Genomic DNA, 13,220 nt, shown 5'->3' on the forward strand with positions numbered 1-13,220 from the left:
TCAGATTATAACAGCCTACCTCCACCCTTCGCCACTGAGGTACATACTCCAAGCACAAATTGAAAAACAATATGTATCTATTTTTAAGACCCATGATTCGAACTCGGAACCCACGATGCTATAGGCCGATGTTTATACCTAAAATCTTATGTTTTAACTTCAAAACATTATTTTATTTTCGGTACAGCATGACACATTTTTATTAAATTAGTCTTGTAGATAGATAATAACAACCATGCAGTATTTTCATGTTTAAATTACAAAATATTTTATTATTTAAAAGAAAGGACTTATCTAGCTAGCAAATACAAGAGAGTTTATTTTATTATTCTTTTAGTAAAATTTTTACTAATTACGGAATAATATTTATGACTTAAGAAAGTGAAAAAAATCATTTTTATTATTACAAATGGTGAGAATTTCCGAAAGGCTTACTAATTGATTTGTACACATTGGGACCAACTTAAGCTCATTGTAAAACTTAAATACGTCCGACGTGTTAATTTTATGTTTGCAATAATATAAAAGGGTATATATTATTTTTACTTTGTACATTGAATATTTCTCGAAAACGAGCTCTGTGGATTATAAATTATTATTACATGTCGGTCACCTAAAAGAAAAGATTAGCCGGGTTTTTTGAAATCTTATTTTATCTATTATTTTCAATAGAATTTTACCGAAAAACGTGTAATATAATAGTCAGTTTATGAATCATTTATTGTTGTCTAGAATCTAGGTAAATAATATGTATGAGATGGGATTAACATGTGGTATCCCCGGTAGGTAAAATATAAAACAAAATATCAATTGGTTTTGAAAAATCTAGTACCAACTCTCATATATACATACCTCGTATTAATTTATTGAATATGATTGTTTTAAAATATGAAAACTAGCAAAAATAGTAATTATTATTTTATCTAAGTTAAATTGGTCGGAGTTATACAATTTTTAGATCGATCAAAATAAGTTAAATAAAGTGATATGAATGACAACGGATATTAAACGATGTTTTGTTGATAAATAAAAAAACTCTACGTAATCGATTGGATTAGATAACATAATGTATCATTTAAAGAAAATACTACTTGAAAGCCAACCGTTTAGAAAAATGCAGATTTGTACCACGATTATTTAAATTTTAAACTAAATATTACAATGTTGGGGAGGTACATATTTATTTTATCTTTCCAAATAAATTATTGCAATCATGACACCTCGTATTAATTAACATAACTGAGTTCAATTAAGACGTACTTATACTGATGTTTCATGATTTATGTTGACAATTAAATATAATTCAACTATGTTTACTAATCGATAATTAAACTCATATCAACAATAAACATTAGGAAAACACAACGATAGTTAATATGATCACTGGATAAATATTTATAAGCTTATAATCACAATTTTACAAGATCAATTACCTACAGAAAGATATTATGTTGCAAAAATTGAATTGAAAAAAGAGAATAGAAGGTAGGTACTGAAAAGGTTATCACTTATCACTCTTGTTACATAAGAACTACATAATGTTGTATCAATGTTATTTTAGATAGGTAATTACCTAATCGTGATTATAGAATGTGTATGTAATACAAGCCTAGTATAAATTTTATATGAATTTAACTTCTGCTGAACATTTTAATAATGCGATCTTATTTGATAACGAAAGTGAATTCAGCTGTCTTTAAATAATAATTATTAGGTTATAAATAACACTTTCCTTAAGTTTATTAGTATTAAAATTTTTGAAACTAATAAACCTACTTAAATATTTTTTTTCCAACATTTCGATGCTTTGGTAGGTACATTTGTGCCAAATTGTTAGGTATAATATTATATTCCACTAGTTATTTAATATTTTTGTATTTTTGTATTGAACAATAATAATTATGTGTGTTCTAAAGTGATATTTACTAATTTAATTCACTCAGTATATCCTTTATGTAAACTATTAACGAACTTACAATGATTTATTTAATGAAATATATTATCTCTCTGGTTTCGATAATTGTACTGAATATTAATTAAATTCAAATTGTTCTAGCGATATACATGACCATTAACATTATATTGTTTTTTTCTATCTATTCTATATTTTTAATGAAAAATTTGTTACGAAGTAGGTATAAAAAATAGATATTTTATTGATGGTGTAGTAAGTAGTGTTATGTACTAATTTCTTCATAACTTCTTTATTATTCCATTATAAACATTTTTCCTGAATGTTTATTATTTCGTAATGTACATATTCTGATTATTTATAAAAATATCAATAATAATTTGCAAAAAAACATAAAAAGTCATACTTAAATACATTTAAATTATAAAAACTCCGTATAACAATATATATATATCAATATGTCCCTATATCCCTTGTTAAGATTTTATAGACACGCTGTACTATTTCGAGTTAAATATTGCGCAATGTCAATTTTTCCGTAAAAGAGCGTTATAACTATAGTTGTAATTAATAAAATTTTATAGAGTAAGAAAAATGCGACGTAAAATAAGGTTTCTATCTCAGAATAAGAATGTGTTATGCGTAGTCAGTAATCTATTTCGTCCGCGCAAAAGCATGTTGAATCGAGTCGAAATATAAAGTGCGTAATATTATTCCAAATAAAAACGATTTTTGACATTATCTCAGCTGTTAATTAATTAATCACCATTAAATTTTAATAGGAATATAGACCATAAAATGGTCTATCTGATTTACTTAAATAAGATAAGAAAAAACTTACTCATTTTATATGATGAATTTAATAGCGTAAATATTTTAGTTTTTTCGCTCTCCTGAACATTTATGATTTTAGACTTATCATGGTTTTTCCTGGGGCCGTCGATAATATGGCTAATAAATAATATAAATAATAATAATAATAACAATGGTAGACAAATTGTACATATTTGTAATATAACCAGTGGCGGCTCGTCCATATGCACTGCGGTACTGCAGCACCCCCAAGCAAATTGAGACAAAGCTAATATTATAATATACATAAATTTATGTATATTATACGAAAAGGACAATATTATTAAGCGTGTAATCAGCTCGCCCGCGTATCGATACACCCAATGTCCAATAATATTATCATACAGCGCGTTAGGTACTTGATTTTGCACAGTACCGATTTCAATAGAATATTCTCGAAAGGGCGACAGAGGGGCGCGGGCAGTAGTGCTCGCAGCTTCGTATTGCCGGTCAGACAGTCCGTTTTCAGTATTTCTCCGTTTCTGCGTCGCGCGTGATCATTTCTTTCCGCGCCAGAGCGAGGAAAGAAATATAGCTATAATGATTTATTATTACATTGTTAAAATTTATTTCTACAAGCAATTTATGCAAAGTTTTTTTTATTTTAATTAGTAATATAATTAATTATTTATATTTAATGTTGATGTTAATAGGAAAATATAATCCAAATAAACATTTATTTTTATTTTTAATCAACCGCAGCACCCCCAAATATCTTATATATCCTATTCACGTTCTCTCAAATGCAACCATTATAATATTCATTAATATTAATATAGAAGCATACCTGAATTAATAATATTCCCTTATATTCTAAAGCTTGTGTTAAAACAAAATACTTATACGAAGTACAAACATTTCTCGAGAGTTTACTTAGATTTTATTAACTAGGTAGAAGATTATTGGAACAGTATGAGGTCGGATGTATTCCGTACGTATGAGTCGTAACGACTACCGGTGCAACGGAATGGCAGTCTGAACATATAACGGCTGGCGATAACGCCAAATCCCAAGGCCATTAATCGGATATGTATTCAGACAATTTTCCGTAAAATTTCTAATATTAAATTTTTTAAATTTTAAGTAGTGGCTTTAAAAAAATGGCGTTGTTGCTATTTTAAGGGTGGATTACAAAAAGATCACATGACAGAACTGAACAATTTTACAGGAGAGCAAAAAACTTAATAGAATCTCTTCCTGGTGGATTATGAATTAATTTTTTTGATGTGATATGTGCACAATGATCATTGTGCCACTATTTCTGCTTGAATTCAAGTAAAATGTTATAATATGATAATGACAAATATGATTTTAATGCCACCATTATATTTTTAAGAATAATGCCGCTATTCGGATAGAAATGATATCTTAGAACATTTCTGCATATTTAACTCAAAAATTACATATTTGGACTTGTGCCACTATTATTCCCCGGGTGCGATATGTACTTATTTTTTTTAATAAAAAGTTATAATTATTAGAACTTTTGAAGTACTTATCAGAAAAATATGTAATAGACGAAAATCATTTGACATAATTAATATTATCTATGTATTTGTAGAAACTCTTTTGTCAAATGATTTTTTTTTTGCTGGAGTCAAAGAAACTTTAACACAATTTAACTCATGTCATGGGCTGTTTTTTGAAAAAAAACGATGAATGAGAGCATATAGACATTTTTTTAAAAACAAAATGACAAATATCAAATATGAAAAAAAACTGACATACTTATGTTGTTTTGCAAGCTTCGTATTTTTCCGATAGGTGCCTCTTTTAGAAAGGCTGAGTAAAGGCTTCTACTTAAAATAGGTATATCCACGCATTTTAGAAGGGTAAAGATAAGACCTATTGTTCTCAGGCTATGACAGGAAACTGTGAACTACGATGGAAGTACTAGTTATTGCTCATACTTCGAATGCAATATGATAAACTGTTATTATTTTCAGTTCAGTACCATGGCCTGAATCCTAAAGTAGGCGTTATGTAAATTGATTTTTGGATATTTCAATTAATTACTTCGAGTTAAATCCGATTTGTGACATTCATTACTATTGTTAATATGTCCGACGAGTTGTCAGTCTTTCGACTATATTTCCACATTATTTGAAGCATGCGACCCCTAATAACAATGCAACATCTGTGAATTCGACTAGTAGGTATGCGTTATGTGCACATGATTTTAATGCATAAACACAATACAATATAAAAATGTCTACATTGTGTATATTTACTAAAAATTTTGTTTCATGCATTGAAAAAAATCATCAATGGTTTTTAAATAATGTTTTAGGTAATTTTACAATTTTTTAGTTTTTTTGGAGGATATCGTTTTAACAATATGTAATAGGTACCATTATTAGAGTTTTTGTAAGATCGTTAAGAAGATTGATTTACAACTAGAAATAGCTGTGCTTACATAAATAATATCACTACCTTCCAAATGGTTTAATTTAGAAAATCTATTAATAATATATTTAAAGCCACCAATGTTTAAAATTGTAATAATAGATCTATGTAAGCGCCATATAAAATAATAACAAAATATTAATAGCAAACTGCAATTTCACGAAATGTCATAAGTGAAGAACTACAGAGTCGCAGCAAATGGGTGCTACTTTGATCTACAAAATCAACTAATATCTATTCCGGTGTAAAAGAGGTTGCTCTAAACTAAAGTCTAAACGGCACAAGTCGGTTTACGGGAAACAAGGCGGGAACCACGCCAATTTTTATAGCCGATTTTGGAAAAATTCATGAATTCAAGAATGAAAACCTAACCTAACCTAACTTAAGCTTACCGAACCTAACAGACAATCAGTATATCAGTTATTTTCAAAAATTGTTTGTTGCTGCCTTCCCTTAAACCGACAAGTACTCATGAATAAATTCAAATTTTATTTATTTTTAGATATAGTGAACATTTATTACAAATTACTAATTCAAGACGTTCATAATATGACATTTAGAAGAAAAGAAATATTAATAACATAGTAATAATATAAAAAAGAAATAGATCAGCATTAAACAGTAGAAAAGTGTAAATACAATAAAATATAAATTAGATACAAGGAAGTACACCGAATGAGCTAAGACTCTATTTTAAGAATTTATAAAACAATGATAACCAATGATGTGCGTATTGCGTAGGAATTTAGCCTCATACTATGTACAAGAAGAAGAATGGCATATTTTACATGGCCTGGAGATCTACAACCCCTTCCAAGATTTTCTCATTCATTAAACTTCGTAGGCTCTGGTGGGCAGGGAATATAGTTTATATGTTTAGAATAATCGTTCTATTGCTCAATGTCTTTATATTTATTTTGTTTGTATATAATAGTGATAACAGTAATAATATTTCGTTTCGTGTTCGCTGCGATCGGTCTTGTATATCGTTGTTGATTTTGGTTGCTATGGTTTTCTACTCTTATATTTTCCCCCTGTCGCCGGTGCTGCCATCTCTGCTGCCACAATAGCAAGAATTGACAATGCTCAACCACAGAGGGGCATACTGGATAGTATATCGAATGGTCGATGGTCAGCTGGCAGAACTATGGTGGTTGGACGGTGTTAACAAGGATGCTAGAGAGGTTGGTGCAGACAGATAGGAGAAGATGGATGAAATTCTTGGAATAAACTATTCCTAAATATCAAGTTTTAATGAGACTTAAGATGTTTGGTGCTATGTATATTATGGACTTCACCATTTCACGTTCGTTAAGTAATGCTAATGTTGAAGGTAGAAAAAGAGAAGGTAGTTTTCCAAGTTTAGTCCAGGCCGTCATACACCTGCATGCAAATAAAAACGAATTGTATAAAGACTGTTTACAAATTTAATATAAATAATTAGAAGATAAAAAGAACTTTTTATGTACTACGTTTTTAAATTTTCTGTTGAATCACATAAACTTGACTTGACTAGCTTAAACGATAAAAAAAATTTGTACATGATAGAAATAATACTGAAATGTCATTATGACATTCATATTGATTTCCATAGTAACGCACGTATATATTAATAATTTAGTTGCTAGGACCCCATACCCCTCTAGCAACCAATAATAGTGGATTGGATTACGGATTTCTTCCGAATTAACTTTTCATACAAAACAGAATTAACTGAAAATGTATTCAATTCTACTTAAAGATGGCTTACTTTTGGGATGGATACTTATCTTTATAGATGTATACTTAAAAATGCATTGGCATCGTGTTCTGATATATTCTAAAAGTTTCAAATATCTAGCTAGTCGGGAAGCTAGTTAAAAATCGATTGCAAGATTTGTACCGGATAAACAACCACCGGACAAATAAGAATACGACCTAATAAAAACGTTGTAATAAAAATGCCCATGTTTTTACCCATTAGTCTGGACTTAACTTCATTTTATATTAAAATACAGTGTTTACATCAGTTTTGTATATAAAAATCTAGAATCTAGATCATAACGAGGTTGTAGATTTTTGTTTATATTATTCTAAACTTTCGAGATTGTTGAATTTGCTAAAAACCTGTAAAGTAAAAAGTTTAAAGTCTGTGAAAGTAGCCGAGAGATAATACTGTGAAGTTTATTATAATTATTTCAGGATATTAAAGAGCTGGTAAGCGGCGTTATGGAATAGGTACGGTTTTTCAGTTTTATTCTCTCGTCAAAATTGTAATTTCCGTAACTTCAACTCAATTTTCTATAGAGCTCTGCCAGTATATGAAAAATAAGGAAATCACACAATTTTACATAATTAACTCAAAAACTGAATTCAATTTTTCTTCATGACGTTAATGGGTGAATAATAATGCATTGATAATTAACTATTTCTTTTATTCAATGAATAATTCACAAGATTTAAGAATATATCATTCTGATTATTGAACATATATAATTTAGAAAAACACTTTCTGAGAGCATACATTATAACCAATAGGAAAAATCTTTTTTTTGAAAAAAGTAAGCCAACCCGACGGGGATTCGAACTCCGTATCTCCCAGGTATACGCCCTGATCCGCTGCATTACCATTATGCTACGAGGTGACATACTAATAGCGACAAATTTTAACTATTGGTCAATATTAATACCTACTCATCAATGTTATTCCAAATCAAGCTACTTTGGCAATCGATTTTTGTTTCATAAATCAAAGTAGGTAACTATTTACTTATTACTTTGATTACTAACCGACGTCGTGGAATTTCTCCAATATTTTTTAGATGTAACTACTTGCACTTGCTAATAATTTATAATTAACTATTTCTTTTATTCAATGAATAATTCACAAGATTTAAGAATATATCATTCTGATTATTGAACATATATAATTTAGAAATTTCTAAATTTATTGAATCTTAATTATATCTATCTTATCTTAATTAATCTTAATTATCTTATCTTATCTTAATTATCTTATCTTATCTTAATTAATTATCTTATCTTAATTATTGAACATATATAATTTAGAAAAAAGATTTTTCTAAATTATATATGTTCAATAATCAGAATGATATATTCTTAAATCTTGTGAATTATTCATTCAATAAAAGAAATAGTTAATTATAAATTATTAGCAAGTGCAAGTAGTTACATCTAAAAAATATTGGAGAAATTCCACGACGTCGGTTAGTAATCAAAGTAATAAGTAAATAGTTACCTACTTTGATTTAAGAAACAAAAATCGATTGCCAAAGTAGCTTGATTTGGAATAACATTGATGAGTAGGTATTAATATTGACCAATAGTTAAAATTTGTCGCTATTAGTATGTCACCTCGTAGCATAATGGTAATGCAGCGGATCAGGGCGTATACCTGGGAGATACGGAGTTCGAATCCCCGTCGGGTTGGCTTACTTTTTTCAAAAAAAAAGATTTTTCCTATTGGTTATAATGTATGCTCTCAGAAAGTGTTTTTCTAAATTATATATGTTCAATAATGCATTGAATTTAAAGTGATACATTATATAAATAATATAAAATTAAAAAAAATAATAAGCAATATTAAACATACTGTGTAAAAGTGACGTATTTGGACAAAGTATCGCCCTTGAGTGAACCTAAAATGTCTCCGAATGAAAATGCATTGTTTTTTATTTTAATCCTATAGGTAATTTTTTTTTGACATTTAAGGTGAGCATACTTTATCAACGCTGGGGGCGAGGAATAACTCATTCATGAATTACCTATTCTCAAAAATTGTAATATTGACTTTCTTTGTATTATTTTCCATACTTTAGAATTTGCCACATCTAAGTAATACGTCATTTTCTCCTTACATCCATGGGACTTCTCTGGTGTGGACCCGTATATTCTATCTACCCGTATAGTCTATGACTGAAAATACTGATTTTACGATAGTTATTTTAATAGATTTCTCAATATGATATCCGTGATTATATTTTATTTACTTTTATGGCTGTTATTTGAAATACCTAAGTAGTTAGGGCCACTATACATTAAAATAAATAAGGGTGCCCAAAACCGATATTGTTTCATTTAACTTTTATTATTAAAATTTTGGTCACAGCCTTTACTAAAGTATCCCCACAGCCATTTGTAGTAAGCACTTAAAAATGGTTATATTTTCACGATTCTGTAATGTTCGATACGCATCTTTTATACAGAACCTTTAGATACCGAGTGATGACACTAATTTTGAACGCAATACGTTTGCTTCACAGTAAAACAACACACATTGTTTGCCTTCGTATAAAAAAATATAGGTGGGTATTTTCATCGGGAAAGGAAGTCGTGATTTCATATAGGGGCTTTTCGAGGTAGGCCTGTAAGTAGTTTGTGTTTGTCATAAATATAAAACATAAATTACTATATACTAATAAATTACATTTTTAAATGCTTGATAATATTGTACCAAGACTTAGGTGGTACATTTCAAAAAAATGTTCTCTGATTATAATTATATTATGCATACTAACAAGTTTTGGATCGATATAATATTTACCTTAGACCTATTAATGCAACTTTAAATGCGCTTTTGTTATTGTTTCCATGAGCTATTTCCCAAATTTTCCATTAATAGAACTTTAGATAACAAGTAAACAGACGAAGTTGGATCAAGTCGATAAATTTTGATAGGTTACAATATATTAGCATTCAAAATGTAGATACAGTTTACTGAGTTGCATGAGTAAAGTATTTATTTTTGAAGTTATACTTCTTATGGCGCGTTTGGGAAATCAGATCAGAGTGCATTTTTGGCGTGTGACATGTAACACATAATTTTCACAGAAAAATAAACGCACTCGATTGGATTCGAACCATCGATTGTTCGGTTATCAGCCGAACGCACACCTTTACGCCACAGTATGATACTGCAATTGTGATGATTATACAGTATAATATCATAGTTTAGAATTGTTCCGTTGCCTAGGCAGCGACGTTATTATTGTCGGCCATTTACAATTCCTTACGTAAACAAACGATTAAACGTCAGAGTGACAGTTGGTACTTTTAAAATAAAAACAACGAGAAACCATTATATAATTTAATAATATAAGTTAAAGTGTATAGAAATAAACCAACGGCGCTTCAATAAGCGGCCCGTTTTCTTACGTGTGTAATTTAACAAGATAATTAAGAGCTAGTCGAAGAATCTAGTTTATCACAAGTTTTGTTTTTGTTTTGTTACGCCAAAGAAGTATAACTTTTAACGCGCACACAAATCGATTTTTTTTATTATTTAAAGAATTGACTTAAAATTTTTAATGACACAGTCGTGGTTAAATTATCATGTTCGGTAAAGTTCCTGGAAATAAATGGGTGAGTTGTTATCAATTCTCTTAATTTATTGGGCACACGTTTTGATTCAAATATAAAATGATAAAATTACAAGGCATGTAGCGAATTTCATCGAGCCGCAGAATTTGCTACAATTCAAATAAAAAGACTTGAATTATGTTTATTACTCAACCATGGGTAATTAATTATACATATAAAATAATAATATGTTGCTTCGCAGTTATTTTTTAAATATAAATTCTTGAAAATTTTCATATGGCGTGCTTTCAAATAAGTATACCTACATAAAAATTATAAACTATACAGCACTATGGACATTTCAATAATACGTTTTAATTAGTAACACATAACCTTCCACCACAACGACGAGAAAACTACCAGGTTTACTTACTAACTATGTAAATGATTTAAACTTGAACAAGTTGATATATTAATTTCATGACCAAAACGTATATAGTTTGTCATATTAAATAGTACATTTTGACACTACTGCCGTACTAAGCACAGAGGCCGTATCTGCATTTTAGGCAAGTGGGAGATCTGAGCTTTCATATTATTTTACTTTTCCTGCTAATACTGGGGAACTTTTTATTTATTTTATTTGCCTATAGGTAATCGTTAATTTTGGTTTAAGATTTGTTTACATACCTTGAAAATTTGATTTATGTTATTAATATTATTATTATTATGTATTGATATTAGCCATATATATGTCAGATACGGCTAATATGCCTTAGTAAATGATAGTTACAACCAAATCGCTTAGTATTTATCGAATTTATTTCTCAAACTCCGTAGATACGGCTATTAAAACCCTTGATTTCTCCGTAACTATAGCAGTTACGGCTTGGATTTATTCACCGATCTTATACAAAAACTCTGCAAAATCCAAATATCTAAAAACATGAAAATACCTAAATACGTCAGTTACGGCCTCTGTGCTTAGTACTACTACAACGATAGAATACAAAAAAACAATCATTAAAAGTTTAGATGGGGATTAAATTTCTTGCTCCTTCCTTTTCACAAAAAAATAAGTCACACGAAAAAAAAAATGAGGCGAAATTCAAAGCGACATGCTCGGGTGAAAGACGATCAAAGAAGGACGACATCGTGTATATAGAATTCGGTGATTTAAAAATTTGACCTATAGGTATAAACTATTTAAAAAAAAAAAAAAAAAAAAAGAATATTATTGCGCTTTTCGCAGTGGATTGTAATTTTGGGATGCTTGTGGATTATATATCTGGGGGTGGAGGGGCGGTTTACACGAGAGTTGATCCAGGCACTAACCTTGGTATTGTTCGGGCGGGCTCCGTGGTTTGGTGGTACTACTCGTAGCACTTGCGCGGTATTTTTTATTGGGTAACCCATTGCGAGGCACTTGACGGTACACTTTTGATGAAGAACGTTGATGAATTACATGGGCCGGTATCACGGCTTGCCAAGTGTTCAGAATTAGACATAGATCAGATTAGTTTGATTGGAAGATGGTCACCTTGTATCAAGTTGATCCGGTCGTGGTCTACGAATAACTGACTGTTATTAAGTTACGGTCTACTGATGACCTGTGATTGTTAAGTGCCTAGATGACAATAATAAATAAGGATGGTCGAAGGTGTGACATATTTTTGCGGGTTTAAGGATATGATTGGGACTATAATCGGCTCAACCAAAATATATTATATTAAACTAAATTACTCATCATGATAATTCATTAGTTAGAAGCTTCTGAATTGTGCTGTTTTTTACGCAAAGTAAGATCTGCATCTGCGCAATAGAACGATAATGGCGAACCTGCCGGTAAAAAAACGAACTACTCATTTTGACGTTAATAGATTTTCAATAAGTACGTCCTGTCACAATAATACTATAAAATGACAACATCGCGTGTCGCTTACTCTTGAAGAATGCGATTGGAGAGACAGTCAGCACTGTCTACGTGTAAACAGTTATTGTCATGATAGTTTAAAATAAGCACTATTGCTGACAGTAATTCCATGCACGTGTACAAGCGCTATTATGCTAAATTAAATCACATTGATATAATATATTTTAATAATCGCCGGTGAGGGAAGAATGCGACTCTTATTTTTAATACATCGTTAAACGAACACGGGTAGATGAGACAATCGATTTTTACGATAGAATTTTATTTTATGACTGAGTGAAATCTCTTAAAACAAAGCTTTATCGGAATATTGGGTGGGTTTAACTCACATTCTTTGTGACTGTTCATTCGAGTTTTACGGTAAATATTAAACGTCCTTCGTTTCTAGAAAGAGCGTGGCACTTCTTAACATTTACAAGAAAAAAATAATCCATATTTTTCACAAAGGTCTTGTCTTCGTTATTCGTTTCATGGAATTTTTTTGAAACGCGCTTTTAAACATTCAATAAAGATATTCCCTTCATCTTTTCATTTTATATTTTACAAATAACGTCATTAAAATGTAAACAGGTGGTATTTTCAACATTCATTTTGTTGATTTTGTATACAATATCTATTGTGTTGAAGTAAGCGAGTAAATTAATTATACAAGAGTTTTTCAGTAATAATCATTTACATTTTTTTTTGCCAGTAGCAACATTTTTAAATGTTAATTATCTTTAAATAAGTAATAATATTATATTTCAAAGTATCTTGTATTTTTATTACAACGATTTTATTAGGTCGTATTCTTATTTGTACGGTGGTTGTTTATCCAGT

The sequence above is a fragment of the Rhyacophila brunnea genome, unplaced genomic scaffold, assembly GCF_057557595.1.
Source record: "Rhyacophila brunnea isolate RB1 unplaced genomic scaffold, BYU_Rbru_1.0 scaffold_7, whole genome shotgun sequence".
NCBI classification, from domain to species: Eukaryota; Metazoa; Arthropoda; class Insecta; order Trichoptera; family Rhyacophilidae; genus Rhyacophila; species Rhyacophila brunnea.